Source organism: Oryzias latipes, chromosome 16 (assembly GCF_053564925.1).
Source record: "Oryzias latipes strain Hd-rR chromosome 16, Olatipes_Hd-rR_3.1".
In the NCBI taxonomy this organism is placed as follows: domain Eukaryota; kingdom Metazoa; phylum Chordata; class Actinopteri; order Beloniformes; family Adrianichthyidae; genus Oryzias; species Oryzias latipes.
The window spans coordinates 8713645-8726393 of NC_136252.1; the positions used below are offsets into that span (position 1 = coordinate 8713645).

The window sequence follows — 12749 nt, forward strand, 5'->3', positions numbered from 1 at the left end:
CTCATTGTAACAGGTGGGTGTAATTAGGCTAAAGGTTATGCATTGACACCTTGATTCTGATTGCTCTGAAGCTACCTGATTACTTTACATGAGGCAAAAGTTGTTTATTAAAAAAAAAAAAAAAAAAAAAAAAAAGAAAAAAACCTTAGGTGAACTTTGAAGCAGATTTTGGAAGAACACCCTCTGCTGGTTGGGAGGAAAAGATGGAAAACTTACAGCACCTGGTATTCCCAAGCGGTCTCCCATCCAGGTACTAACCAGGCCCAACCCTGTTTGGCTTCCGAGATCGGACGAGATCGGGCGGGTCCAGAGTGGTGTGGCCGTAAGCACTTGCCAGTGTCCAGCAAAGCCTCTTGATCACTCAATCTCAAGGTTTTCCTGCTTAAAGCTACAGGCTTGCCATTGTGTCCTCCTGATTAACACACCTGCTGACTAGACACACCCACCTGCTGCAAAAACCATGCCATTTCACCTCTCCTCTGCAAAATCAGCCTTGGTTTAAACACACACAAAGTCTGAACAGAAACACTGCTAACATCTGCTCATTGTAACAGGTGGGTGTAATTAGGCTAAAGGTTATGCATTGACACCTTGATTCTGATTGCTCTGAAGCTACCTGATTACTTTACATGAGGCAAAAGTTGTTTATTAAAAAAAAAAAAAAAAAAAAAAAAAAGAAAAAAACCTTAGGTGAACTTTGAAGCAGATTTTGGAAGAACACCCTCTGCTGGTTGGGAGGAAAAGATGGAAAACTTACAGCACCTGGTATTCCCAAGCGGTCTCCCATCCAGGTACTAACCAGGCCCAACCCTGTTTGGCTTCCGAGATCGGACGAGATCGGGCGGGTCCAGAGTGGTGTGGCCGTAAGCACTTGCCAGTGTCCAGCAAAGCCTCTTGATCACTCAATCTCAAGGTTTTCCTGCTTAAAGCTACAGGCTTGCCATTGTGTCCTCCTGATTAACACACCTGCTGACTAGACACACCCACCTGCTGCAAAAACCATGCCATTTCACCTCTCCTCTGCAAAATCAGCCTTGGTTTAAACACACACAAAGTCTGAACAGAAACACTGCTAACATCTGCTCATTGTAACAGGTGGGTGTAATTAGGCTAAAGGTTATGCATTGACACCTTGATTCTGATTGCTCTGAAGCTACCTGATTACTTTACATGAGGCAAAAGTTGTTTATTAAAAAAAAAAAAAAAAAAAAAAAAAAAAAAAAAAGAAAAAAACCTTAGGTGAACTTTGAAGCAGATTTTGGAAGAACACCCTCTGCTGGTTGGGAGGAAAAGATGGAAAACTTACAGCACCTGGTATTCCCAAGCGGTCTCCCATCCAGGTACTAACCAGGCCCAACCCTGTTTGGCTTCTGAGATCGGACGAGATCGGGCGGGTCCAGAGTGGTGTGGCCGTAAGCACTTGCCAGTGTCCAGCAAAGCCTCTTGGCCACTCAATCTCAAGGTTTTCCTGCTTAAAGCTACAGGCTTGCCATTGTGTCCTCCTGATTAACACACCTGCTGACTAGACACACCCACCTGCTGCAAAAACCATGCCATTTCACCTCTCCTCTGCAAAATCAGCCTTGGTTTAAACACACACAAAGTCTGAACAGAAACACTGCTAACATCTGCTCATTGTAACAGGTGGGTGTAATTAGGCTAAAGGTTATGCATTGACACCTTGATTCTGATTGCTCTGAAGCTACCTGATTACTTTACATGAGGCAAAAGTTGTTTATTAAAAAAAAAAAAAAAAAAAAAAAAAAAAAAAAGAAAAAAACCTTAGGTGAACTTTGAAGCAGATTTTGGAAGAACACCCTCTGCTGGTTGGGAGGAAAAGATGGAAAACTTACAGCACCTGGTATTCCCAAGCGGTCTCCCATCCAGGTACTAACCAGGCCCAACCCTGTTTGGCTTCCGAGATCGGACGAGATCGGGCGGGTCCAGAGTGGTGTGGCCGTAAGCACTTGCCAGTGTCCAGCAAAGCCTCTTGGCCAATGAATCTCAAGGTTTTCCTGCTTAAAGCTCCAGGCATGCCATTGTGTCCTTCTGATTAAAACACCTGCTGACTAGACACACCCACCTGCTGCAAAAACCATGCCATTTCACCTCTCCTCTGCAAAATCAGCCTTGGTTTAAACACACACAAAGTCTGAACAGAAACACTGCTAACATCTGCTCATTGTAACAGGTGGGTGTAATTAGGCTAAAGGTTATGCATTGACACCTTGATTCTGATTGCTCTGAAGCTACCTGATTACTTTACATGAGGCAAAAGTTGTTTATTAAAAAAAAAAAAAGAAAAAAAAAAAAAAGAAAAAAACCTTAGGTGAACTTTGAAGCAGATTTTGGAAGAACACCCTCTGCTGGTTGGGAGGAAAAGATGGAAAACTTACAGCACCTGGTATTCCCAAGCGGTCTCCCATCCAGGTACTAACCAGGCCCAACCCTGTTTGGCTTCCGAGATCGGACGAGATCGGGCGGGTCCAGAGTGGTGTGGCCGTAAGCACTTGCCAGTGTCCAGCAAAGCATCTTGATCACTCAATCTCAAGGTTTTCCTGCTTAAAGCTACAGGCTTGCCATTGTGTCCTCCTGATTAACACACCTGCTGACTAGACACACCCACCTGCTGCAAAAACCATGCCATTTCACCTCTCCTCTGCAAAATCAGCCTTGGTTTAAACACACACAAAGTCTGAACAGAAACACTGCTAACATCTGCTCATTGTAACAGGTGGGTGTAATTAGGCTAAAGGTTATGCATTGACACCTTGATTCTGATTGCTCTGAAGCTACCTGATTACTTTACATGAGGCAAAAGTTGTTTATTAAAAAAAAAAAAAGAAAAAAAAAAAAAAAAAAAAAACCTTAGGTGAACTTTGAAGCAGATTTTGGAAGAACACCCTCTGCTGGTTGGGAGGAAAAGATGGAAAACTTACAGCACCTGGTATTCCCAAGCGGTCTCCCATCCAGGTACTAACCAGGCCCAACCCTGTTTGGCTTCCGAGATCGGACGAGATCGGGCGGGTCCAGAGTGGTGTGGCCGTAAGCACTTGCCAGTGTCCAGCAAAGCCTCTTGGCCACTCAATCTCAAGGTTTTCCTGCTTAAAGCTACAGGCTTGCCATTGTGTCCTCCTGATTAACACACCTGCTGACTAGACACACCCACCTGCTGCAAAAACCATGCCATTTCACCTCTCCTCTGCAAAATCAGCCTTGGTTTAAACACACACAAAGTCTGAACAGAAACACTGCTAACATCTGCTCATTGTAACAGGTGGGTGTAATTAGGCTAAAGGTTATGCATTGACACCTTGATTCTGATTGCTCTGAAGCTACCTGATTACTTTACATGAGGCAAAAGTTGTTTATTAAAAAAAAAAAAAAAAAAACCTTAGGTGAACTTTGAAGCAGATTTTGGAAGAACACCCTCTGCTGGTTGGGAGGAAAAGATGGAAAACTTACAGCACCTGGTATTCCCAAGCGGTCTCCCATCCAGGTACTAACCAGGCCCAACCCTGTTTGGCTTCCGAGATCGGACGAGATCGGGCGGGTCCAGAGTGGTGTGGCCGTAAGCACTTGCCAGTGTCCAGCAAAGCCTCTTGGCCACTCAATCTCAAGGTTTTCCTGCTTAAAGCTACAGGCTTGCCATTGTGTCCTCCTGATTAACACACCTGCTGACTAGACACACCCACCTGCTGCAAAAACCATGCCATTTCACCTCTCCTCTGCAAAATCAGCCTTGGTTTAAACACACACAAAGTCTGAACAGAAACACTGCTAACATCTGCTCATTGTAACAGGTGGGTGTAATTAGGCTAAAGGTTATGCATTGACACCTTGATTCTGATTGCTCTGAAGCTACCTGATTACTTTACATGAGGCAAAAGTTGTTTATTAAAAAAAAAAAAAAAAAAAAAAAAAAAAAGAAAAAAACCTTAGGTGAACTTTGAAGCAGATTTTGGAAGAACACCCTCTGCTGGTTGGGAGGAAAAGATGGAAAACTTACAGCACCTGGTATTCCCAAGCGGTCTCCCATCCAGGTACTAACCAGGCCCAACCCTGTTTGGCTTCCGAGATCGGACGAGATCGGGCGGGTCCAGAGTGGTGTGGCCGTAAGCACTTGCCAGTGTCCAGCAAAGCCTCTTGGCCAATGAATCTCAAGGTTTTCCTGCTTAAAGCTCCAGGCATGCCATTGTGTCCTTCTGATTAAAACACCTGCTGACTAGACACACCCACCTGCTGCAAAAACCATGCCATTTCACCTCTCCTCTGCAAAATCAGCCTTGGTTTAAACACACACAAAGTCTGAACAGAAACACTGCTAACATCTGCTCATTGTAACAGGTGGGTGTAATTAGGCTAAAGGTTATGCATTGACACCTTGATTCTGATTGCTCTGAAGCTACCTGATTACTTTACATGAGGCAAAAGTTGTTTATTAAAAAAAAAAAAAGAAAAAAAAAAAAAAGAAAAAAACCTTAGGTGAACTTTGAAGCAGATTTTGGAAGAACACCCTCTGCTGGTTGGGAGGAAAAGATGGAAAACTTACAGCACCTGGTATTCCCAAGCGGTCTCCCATCCAGGTACTAACCAGGCCCAACCCTGTTTGGCTTCCGAGATCGGACGAGATCGGGCGGGTCCAGAGTGGTGTGGCCGTAAGCACTTGCCAGTGTCCAGCAAAGCATCTTGATCACTCAATCTCAAGGTTTTCCTGCTTAAAGCTACAGGCTTGCCATTGTGTCCTCCTGATTAACACACCTGCTGACTAGACACACCCACCTGCTGCAAAAACCATGCCATTTCACCTCTCCTCTGCAAAATCAGCCTTGGTTTAAACACACACAAAGTCTGAACAGAAACACTGCTAACATCTGCTCATTGTAACAGGTGGGTGTAATTAGGCTAAAGGTTATGCATTGACACCTTGATTCTGATTGCTCTGAAGCTACCTGATTACTTTACATGAGGCAAAAGTTGTTTATTAAAAAAAAAAAAAGAAAAAAAAAAAAAAAAAAAAAACCTTAGGTGAACTTTGAAGCAGATTTTGGAAGAACACCCTCTGCTGGTTGGGAGGAAAAGATGGAAAACTTACAGCACCTGGTATTCCCAAGCGGTCTCCCATCCAGGTACTAACCAGGCCCAACCCTGTTTGGCTTCCGAGATCGGACGAGATCGGGCGGGTCCAGAGTGGTGTGGCCGTAAGCACTTGCCAGTGTCCAGCAAAGCCTCTTGGCCACTCAATCTCAAGGTTTTCCTGCTTAAAGCTACAGGCTTGCCATTGTGTCCTCCTGATTAACACACCTGCTGACTAGACACACCCACCTGCTGCAAAAACCATGCCATTTCACCTCTCCTCTGCAAAATCAGCCTTGGTTTAAACACACACAAAGTCTGAACAGAAACACTGCTAACATCTGCTCATTGTAACAGGTGGGTGTAATTAGGCTAAAGGTTATGCATTGACACCTTGATTCTGATTGCTCTGAAGCTACCTGATTACTTTACATGAGGCAAAAGTTGTTTATTAAAAAAAAAAAAAAAAAAACCTTAGGTGAACTTTGAAGCAGATTTTGGAAGAACACCCTCTGCTGGTTGGGAGGAAAAGATGGAAAACTTACAGCACCTGGTATTCCCAAGCGGTCTCCCATCCAGGTACTAACCAGGCCCAACCCTGTTTGGCTTCCGAGATCGGACGAGATCGGGCGGGTCCAGAGTGGTGTGGCCGTAAGCACTTGCCAGTGTCCAGCAAAGCCTCTTGGCCACTCAATCTCAAGGTTTTCCTGCTTAAAGCTACAGGCTTGCCATTGTGTCCTCCTGATTAACACACCTGCTGACTAGACACACCCACCTGCTGCAAAAACCATGCCATTTCACCTCTCCTCTGCAAAATCAGCCTTGGTTTAAACACACACAAAGTCTGAACAGAAACACTGCTAACATCTGCTCATTGTAACAGGTGGGTGTAATTAGGCTAAAGGTTATGCATTGACACCTTGATTCTGATTGCTCTGAAGCTACCTGATTACTTTACATGAGGCAAAAGTTGTTTATTAAAAAAAAAAAAAAAAAAACCTTAGGTGAACTTTGAAGCAGATTTTGGAAGAACACCCTCTGCTGGTTGGGAGGAAAAGATGGAAAACTTACAGCACCTGGTATTCCCAAGCGGTCTCCCATCCAGGTACTAACCAGGCCCAACCCTGTTTGGCTTCCGAGATCGGACGAGATCGGGCGGGTCCAGAGTGGTGTGGCCGTAAGCACTTGCCAGTGTCCAGCAAAGCCTCTTGGCCACTCAATCTCAAGGTTTTCCTGCTTAAAGCTACAGGCTTGCCATTGTGTCCTCCTGATTAACACACCTGCTGACTAGACACACCCACCTGCTGCAAAAACCATGCCATTTCACCTCTCCTCTGCAAAATCAGCCTTGGTTTAAACACACACAAAGTCTGAACAGAAACACTGCTAACATCTGCTCATTGTAACAGGTGGGTGTAATTAGGCTAAAGGTTATGCATTGACACCTTGATTCTGATTGCTCTGAAGCTACCTGATTACTTTACATGAGGCAAAAGTTGTTTATTAAAAAAAAAAAAACCTTAGGTGAACTTTGAAGCAGATTTTGGAAGAACACCCTCTGCTGGTTGGGAGGAAAAGATGGAAAACTTACAGCACCTGGTATTCCCAAGCGGTCTCCCATCCAGGTACTAACCAGGCCCAACCCTGTTTGGCTTCCGAGATCGGACGAGATCGGGCGGGTCCAGAGTGTTGTGGCCGTAAGCACTTGCCAGTGTCCAGCAAAGCCTCTTGGCCACTCAATCTCAAGGTTTTCCTGCTTAAAGCTACAGGCTTGCCATTGTGTCCTCCTGATTAACACACCTGCTGACTAGACACACCCACCTGCTGCAAAAACCATGCCATTTCACCTCTCCTCTGCAAAATCAGCCTTGGTTTAAACACACACAAAGTCTGCACAGAAACACTGCTAACATCTGCTCATTGTAACAGGTGGGTGTAATTAGGCTAAAGGTTATGCATTGACACCTTGATTCTGATTGCTCTGAAGCTACCTGATTACTTTACATGAGGCAAAAGTTGTTTATTAAAAAAAAAAAAACCTTAGGTGAACTTTGAAGCAGATTTTGGAAGAACACCCTCTGCTGGTTGGGAGGAAAAGATGGAAAACTTACAGCACCTGGTATTCCCAAGCGGTCTCCCATCCAGGTACTAACCAGGCCCAACCCTGTTTGGCTTCCGAGATCGGACGAGATCGGGCGGGTCCAGAGTGGTGTGGCCGTAAGCACTTGCCAGTGTCCAGCAAAGCCTCTTGGCCACTCAATCTCAAGGTTTTCCTGCTTAAAGCTACAGGCTTGCCATTGTGTCCTCCTGATTAACACACCTGCTGACTAGACACACCCACCTGCTGCAAAAACCATGCCATTTCACCTCTCCTCTGCAAAATCAGCCTTGGTTTAAACACACACAAAGTCTGAACAGAAACACTGCTAACATCTGCTCATTGTAACAGGTGGGTGTAATTAGGCTAAAGGTTATGCATTGACACCTTGATTCTGATTGCTCTGAAGCTACCTGATTACTTTACATGAGGCAAAAGTTGTTTATTAAAAAAAAAAAAAGAAAAAAAAAAAAAAGAAAAAAACCTTAGGTGAACTTTGAAGCAGATTTTGGAAGAACACCCTCTGCTGGTTGGGAGGAAAAGATGGAAAACTTACAGCACCTGGTATTCCCAAGCGGTCTCCCATCCAGGTACTAACCAGGCCCAACCCTGTTTGGCTTCCGAGATCGGACGAGATCGGGCGGGTCCAGAGTGGTGTGGCCGTAAGCACTTGCCAGTGTCCAGCAAAGCCTCTTGGCCAATGAATCTCAAGGTTTTCCTGCTTAAAGCTCCAGGCATGCCATTGTGTCCTTCTGATTAAAACACCTGCTGACTAGACACACCCACCTGCTGCAAAAACCATGCCATTTCACCTCTCCTCTGCAAAATCAGCCTTGGTTTAAACACACACAAAGTCTGAACAGAAACACTGCTAACATCTGCTCATTGTAACAGGTGGGTGTAATTAGGCTAAAGGTTATGCATTGACACCTTGATTCTGATTGCTCTGAAGCTACCTGATTACTTTACATGAGGCAAAAGTTGTTTATTAAAAAAAAAAAAAGAAAAAAAAAAAAAAGAAAAAAACCTTAGGTGAACTTTGAAGCAGATTTTGGAAGAACACCCTCTGCTGGTTGGGAGGAAAAGATGGAAAACTTACAGCACCTGGTATTCCCAAGCGGTCTCCCATCCAGGTACTAACCAGGCCCAACCCTGTTTGGCTTCCGAGATCGGACGAGATCGGGCGGGTCCAGAGTGGTGTGGCCGTAAGCACTTGCCAGTGTCCAGCAAAGCATCTTGATCACTCAATCTCAAGGTTTTCCTGCTTAAAGCTACAGGCTTGCCATTGTGTCCTCCTGATTAACACACCTGCTGACTAGACACACCCACCTGCTGCAAAAACCATGCCATTTCACCTCTCCTCTGCAAAATCAGCCTTGGTTTAAACACACACAAAGTCTGAACAGAAACACTGCTAACATCTGCTCATTGTAACAGGTGGGTGTAATTAGGCTAAAGGTTATGCATTGACACCTTGATTCTGATTGCTCTGAAGCTACCTGATTACTTTACATGAGGCAAAAGTTGTTTATTAAAAAAAAAAAAAAAAAAACCTTAGGTGAACTTTGAAGCAGATTTTGGAAGAACACCCTCTGCTGGTTGGGAGGAAAAGATGGAAAACTTACAGCACCTGGTATTCCCAAGCGGTCTCCCATCCAGGTACTAACCAGGCCCAACCCTGTTTGGCTTCCGAGATCGGACGAGATCGGGCGGGTCCAGAGTGGTGTGGCCGTAAGCACTTGCCAGTGTCCAGCAAAGCCTCTTGGCCACTCAATCTCAAGGTTTTCCTGCTTAAAGCTACAGGCTTGCCATTGTGTCCTCCTGATTAACACACCTGCTGACTAGACACACCCACCTGCTGCAAAAACCATGCCATTTCACCTCTCCTCTGCAAAATCAGCCTTGGTTTAAACACACACAAAGTCTGAACAGAAACACTGCTAACATCTGCTCATTGTAACAGGTGGGTGTAATTAGGCTAAAGGTTATGCATTGACACCTTGATTCTGATTGCTCTGAAGCTACCTGATTACTTTACATGAGGCAAAAGTTGTTTATTAAAAAAAAAAAAAAAAAAACCTTAGGTGAACTTTGAAGCAGATTTTGGAAGAACACCCTCTGCTGGTTGGGAGGAAAAGATGGAAAACTTACAGCACCTGGTATTCCCAAGCGGTCTCCCATCCAGGTACTAACCAGGCCCAACCCTGTTTGGCTTCCGAGATCGGACGAGATCGGGCGGGTCCAGAGTGGTGTGGCCGTAAGCACTTGCCAGTGTCCAGCAAAGCCTCTTGGCCACTCAATCTCAAGGTTTTCCTGCTTAAAGCTACAGGCTTGCCATTGTGTCCTCCTGATTAACACACCTGCTGACTAGACACACCCACCTGCTGCAAAAACCATGCCATTTCACCTCTCCTCTGCAAAATCAGCCTTGGTTTAAACACACACAAAGTCTGAACAGAAACACTGCTAACATCTGCTCATTGTAACAGGTGGGTGTAATTAGGCTAAAGGTTATGCATTGACACCTTGATTCTGATTGCTCTGAAGCTACCTGATTACTTTACATGAGGCAAAAGTTGTTTATTAAAAAAAAAAAAAGAAAAAAAAAAAAAAGAAAAAAACCTTAGGTGAACTTTGAAGCAGATTTTGGAAGAACACCCTCTGCTGGTTGGGAGGAAAAGATGGAAAACTTACAGCACCTGGTATTCCCAAGCGGTCTCCCATCCAGGTACTAACCAGGCCCAACCCTGTTTGGCTTCCGAGATCGGACGAGATCGGGCGGGTCCAGAGTGGTGTGGCCGTAAGCACTTGCCAGTGTCCAGCAAAGCCTCTTGGCCAATGAATCTCAAGGTTTTCCTGCTTAAAGCTCCAGGCATGCCATTGTGTCCTTCTGATTAAAACACCTGCTGACTAGACACACCCACCTGCTGCAAAAACCATGCCATTTCACCTCTCCTCTGCAAAATCAGCCTTGGTTTAAACACACACAAAGTCTGAACAGAAACACTGCTAACATCTGCTCATTGTAACAGGTGGGTGTAATTAGGCTAAAGGTTATGCATTGACACCTTGATTCTGATTGCTCTGAAGCTACCTGATTACTTTACATGAGGCAAAAGTTGTTTATTAAAAAAAAAAAAAGAAAAAAACCTTAGGTGAACTTTGAAGCAGATTTTGGAAGAACACCCTCTGCTGGTTGGGAGGAAAAGATGGAAAACTTACAGCACCTGGTATTCCCAAGCGGTCTCCCATCCAGGTACTAACCAGGCCCAACCCTGTTTGGCTTCCGAGATCGGACGAGATCGGGCGGGTCCAGAGTGGTGTGGCCGTAAGCACTTGCCAGTGTCCAGCAAAGCATCTTGATCACTCAATCTCAAGGTTTTCCTGCTTAAAGCTACAGGCTTGCCATTGTGTCCTCCTGATTAACACACCTGCTGACTAGACACACCCACCTGCTGCAAAAACCATGCCATTTCACCTCTCCTCTGCAAAATCAGCCTTGGTTTAAACACACACAAAGTCTGAACAGAAACACTGCTAACATCTGCTCATTGTAACAGGTGGGTGTAATTAGGCTAAAGGTTATGCATTGACACCTTGATTCTGATTGCTCTGAAGCTACCTGATTACTTTACATGAGGCAAAAGTTGTTTATTAAAAAAAAAAAAAAAAAAACCTTAGGTGAACTTTGAAGCAGATTTTGGAAGAACACCCTCTGCTGGTTGGGAGGAAAAGATGGAAAACTTACAGCACCTGGTATTCCCAAGCGGTCTCCCATCCAGGTACTAACCAGGCCCAACCCTGTTTGGCTTCCGAGATCGGACGAGATCGGGCGGGTCCAGAGTGGTGTGGCCGTAAGCACTTGCCAGTGTCCAGCAAAGCCTCTTGGCCACTCAATCTCAAGGTTTTCCTGCTTAAAGCTACAGGCTTGCCATTGTGTCCTCCTGATTAACACACCTGCTGACTAGACACACCCACCTGCTGCAAAAACCATGCCATTTCACCTCTCCTCTGCAAAATCAGCCTTGGTTTAAACACACACAAAGTCTGAACAGAAACACTGCTAACATCTGCTCATTGTAACAGGTGGGTGTAATTAGGCTAAAGGTTATGCATTGACACCTTGATTCTGATTGCTCTGAAGCTACCTGATTACTTTACATGAGGCAAAAGTTGTTTATTAAAAAAAAAAAAAAAAAAACCTTAGGTGAACTTTGAAGCAGATTTTGGAAGAACACCCTCTGCTGGTTGGGAGGAAAAGATGGAAAACTTACAGCACCTGGTATTCCCAAGCGGTCTCCCATCCAGGTACTAACCAGGCCCAACCCTGTTTGGCTTCCGAGATCGGACGAGATCGGGCGGGTCCAGAGTGGTGTGGCCGTAAGCACTTGCCAGTGTCCAGCAAAGCCTCTTGGCCACTCAATCTCAAGGTTTTCCTGCTTAAAGCTACAGGCTTGCCATTGTGTCCTCCTGATTAACACACCTGCTGACTAGACACACCCACCTGCTGCAAAAACCATGCCATTTCACCTCTCCTCTGCAAAATCAGCCTTGGTTTAAACACACACAAAGTCTGAACAGAAACACTGCTAACATCTGCTCATTGTAACAGGTGGGTGTAATTAGGCTAAAGGTTATGCATTGACACCTTGATTCTGATTGCTCTGAAGCTACCTGATTACTTTACATGAGGCAAAAGTTGTTTATTAAAAAAAAAAAAACCTTAGGTGAACTTTGAAGCAGATTTTGGAAGAACACCCTCTGCTGGTTGGGAGGAAAAGATGGAAAACTTACAGCACCTGGTATTCCCAAGCGGTCTCCCATCCAGGTACTAACCAGGCCCAACCCTGTTTGGCTTCCGAGATCGGACGAGATCGGGCGGGTCCAGAGTGGTGTGGCCGTAAGCACTTGCCAGTGTCCAGCAAAGCCTCTTGGCCAATGAATCTCAAGGTTTTCCTGCTTAAAGCTCCAGGCATGCCATTGTGTCCTTCTGATTAAAACACCTGCTGACTAGACACACCCACCTGCTGCAAAAACCATGCCATTTCACCTCTCCTCTGCAAAATCAGCCTTGGTTTAAACACACACAAAGTCTGAACAGAAACACTGCTAACATCTGCTCATTGTAACAGGTGGGTGTAATTAGGCTAAAGGTTATGCATTGACACCTTGATTCTGATTGCTCTGAAGCTACCTGATTACTTTACATGAGGCAAAAGTTGTTTATTAAAAAAAAAAAAAGAAAAAAAAAAAAAAGAAAAAAACCTTAGGTGAACTTTGAAGCAGATTTTGGAAGAACACCCTCTGCTGGTTGGGAGGAAAAGATGGAAAACTTACAGCACCTGGTATTCCCAAGCGGTCTCCCATCCAGGTACTAACCAGGCCCAACCCTGTTTGGCTTCCGAGATCGGACGAGATCGGGCGGGTCCAGAGTGGTGTGGCCGTAAGCACTTGCCAGTGTCCAGCAAAGCATCTTGATCACTCAATCTCAAGGTTTTCCTGCTTAAAGCTACAGGCTTGCCATTGTGTCCTCCTGATTAACACACCTGCTGACTAGACACACCCACCTGCTGCA

General features: G+C 45.0%; 24 non-coding genes across 24 annotated transcripts; all 24 read right to left on the minus strand.

The window, feature by feature from the left end:
• Window positions 1-209: 209 nt before the first annotated feature.
• Window positions 210-328, minus strand: LOC144986491 (5S ribosomal RNA). The gene has a single exon (XR_013650302.1). It is a non-coding gene; the product is annotated as a 5S ribosomal RNA (ribosomal RNA).
• Window positions 329-750: 422 nt separating this feature from the next.
• LOC144986492 (5S ribosomal RNA) lies at window positions 751-869 on the minus strand. Its single transcript, XR_013650303.1, has one exon. It is a non-coding gene; the product is annotated as a 5S ribosomal RNA (ribosomal RNA).
• A 430-nt stretch (window positions 870-1299) lies between these two features.
• Window positions 1300-1418, minus strand: LOC144986220 (5S ribosomal RNA). Its single transcript, XR_013650050.1, has one exon. It is a non-coding gene; the product is annotated as a 5S ribosomal RNA (ribosomal RNA).
• Window positions 1419-1846: 428 nt separating this feature from the next.
• LOC144986493 (5S ribosomal RNA) lies at window positions 1847-1965 on the minus strand. Its single transcript, XR_013650304.1, has one exon. It is a non-coding gene; the product is annotated as a 5S ribosomal RNA (ribosomal RNA).
• Window positions 1966-2389: 424 nt separating this feature from the next.
• LOC144986494 (5S ribosomal RNA) lies at window positions 2390-2508 on the minus strand. The gene has a single exon (XR_013650305.1). It is a non-coding gene; the product is annotated as a 5S ribosomal RNA (ribosomal RNA).
• A 424-nt stretch (window positions 2509-2932) lies between these two features.
• Window positions 2933-3051, minus strand: LOC144986495 (5S ribosomal RNA). The gene has a single exon (XR_013650306.1). It is a non-coding gene; the product is annotated as a 5S ribosomal RNA (ribosomal RNA).
• Window positions 3052-3458: 407 nt separating this feature from the next.
• Window positions 3459-3577, minus strand: LOC144986496 (5S ribosomal RNA). Its single transcript, XR_013650307.1, has one exon. It is a non-coding gene; the product is annotated as a 5S ribosomal RNA (ribosomal RNA).
• Window positions 3578-4002: 425 nt separating this feature from the next.
• LOC144986497 (5S ribosomal RNA) lies at window positions 4003-4121 on the minus strand. Its single transcript, XR_013650308.1, has one exon. It is a non-coding gene; the product is annotated as a 5S ribosomal RNA (ribosomal RNA).
• Window positions 4122-4545: 424 nt separating this feature from the next.
• LOC144986498 (5S ribosomal RNA) lies at window positions 4546-4664 on the minus strand. The gene has a single exon (XR_013650309.1). It is a non-coding gene; the product is annotated as a 5S ribosomal RNA (ribosomal RNA).
• Window positions 4665-5088: 424 nt separating this feature from the next.
• On the minus strand, window positions 5089-5207 carry LOC144986499 (5S ribosomal RNA). The gene has a single exon (XR_013650310.1). It is a non-coding gene; the product is annotated as a 5S ribosomal RNA (ribosomal RNA).
• Window positions 5208-5614: 407 nt separating this feature from the next.
• On the minus strand, window positions 5615-5733 carry LOC144986501 (5S ribosomal RNA). The gene has a single exon (XR_013650312.1). It is a non-coding gene; the product is annotated as a 5S ribosomal RNA (ribosomal RNA).
• A 407-nt stretch (window positions 5734-6140) lies between these two features.
• On the minus strand, window positions 6141-6259 carry LOC144986502 (5S ribosomal RNA). The gene has a single exon (XR_013650313.1). It is a non-coding gene; the product is annotated as a 5S ribosomal RNA (ribosomal RNA).
• A 401-nt stretch (window positions 6260-6660) lies between these two features.
• On the minus strand, window positions 6661-6779 carry LOC144986228 (5S ribosomal RNA). Its single transcript, XR_013650058.1, has one exon. It is a non-coding gene; the product is annotated as a 5S ribosomal RNA (ribosomal RNA).
• Window positions 6780-7180: 401 nt separating this feature from the next.
• Window positions 7181-7299, minus strand: LOC144986503 (5S ribosomal RNA). Its single transcript, XR_013650314.1, has one exon. It is a non-coding gene; the product is annotated as a 5S ribosomal RNA (ribosomal RNA).
• A 424-nt stretch (window positions 7300-7723) lies between these two features.
• LOC144986504 (5S ribosomal RNA) lies at window positions 7724-7842 on the minus strand. Its single transcript, XR_013650315.1, has one exon. It is a non-coding gene; the product is annotated as a 5S ribosomal RNA (ribosomal RNA).
• A 424-nt stretch (window positions 7843-8266) lies between these two features.
• Window positions 8267-8385, minus strand: LOC144986505 (5S ribosomal RNA). The gene has a single exon (XR_013650316.1). It is a non-coding gene; the product is annotated as a 5S ribosomal RNA (ribosomal RNA).
• A 407-nt stretch (window positions 8386-8792) lies between these two features.
• On the minus strand, window positions 8793-8911 carry LOC144986506 (5S ribosomal RNA). The gene has a single exon (XR_013650317.1). It is a non-coding gene; the product is annotated as a 5S ribosomal RNA (ribosomal RNA).
• A 407-nt stretch (window positions 8912-9318) lies between these two features.
• On the minus strand, window positions 9319-9437 carry LOC144986507 (5S ribosomal RNA). Its single transcript, XR_013650318.1, has one exon. It is a non-coding gene; the product is annotated as a 5S ribosomal RNA (ribosomal RNA).
• Window positions 9438-9861: 424 nt separating this feature from the next.
• On the minus strand, window positions 9862-9980 carry LOC144986508 (5S ribosomal RNA). Its single transcript, XR_013650319.1, has one exon. It is a non-coding gene; the product is annotated as a 5S ribosomal RNA (ribosomal RNA).
• A 409-nt stretch (window positions 9981-10389) lies between these two features.
• LOC144986509 (5S ribosomal RNA) lies at window positions 10390-10508 on the minus strand. Its single transcript, XR_013650320.1, has one exon. It is a non-coding gene; the product is annotated as a 5S ribosomal RNA (ribosomal RNA).
• A 407-nt stretch (window positions 10509-10915) lies between these two features.
• LOC144986510 (5S ribosomal RNA) lies at window positions 10916-11034 on the minus strand. Its single transcript, XR_013650321.1, has one exon. It is a non-coding gene; the product is annotated as a 5S ribosomal RNA (ribosomal RNA).
• Window positions 11035-11441: 407 nt separating this feature from the next.
• On the minus strand, window positions 11442-11560 carry LOC144986512 (5S ribosomal RNA). The gene has a single exon (XR_013650323.1). It is a non-coding gene; the product is annotated as a 5S ribosomal RNA (ribosomal RNA).
• A 401-nt stretch (window positions 11561-11961) lies between these two features.
• On the minus strand, window positions 11962-12080 carry LOC144986513 (5S ribosomal RNA). Its single transcript, XR_013650324.1, has one exon. It is a non-coding gene; the product is annotated as a 5S ribosomal RNA (ribosomal RNA).
• Window positions 12081-12504: 424 nt separating this feature from the next.
• Window positions 12505-12623, minus strand: LOC144986514 (5S ribosomal RNA). The gene has a single exon (XR_013650325.1). It is a non-coding gene; the product is annotated as a 5S ribosomal RNA (ribosomal RNA).
• Between the last annotated feature and the right edge of the window lie 126 nt (window positions 12624-12749).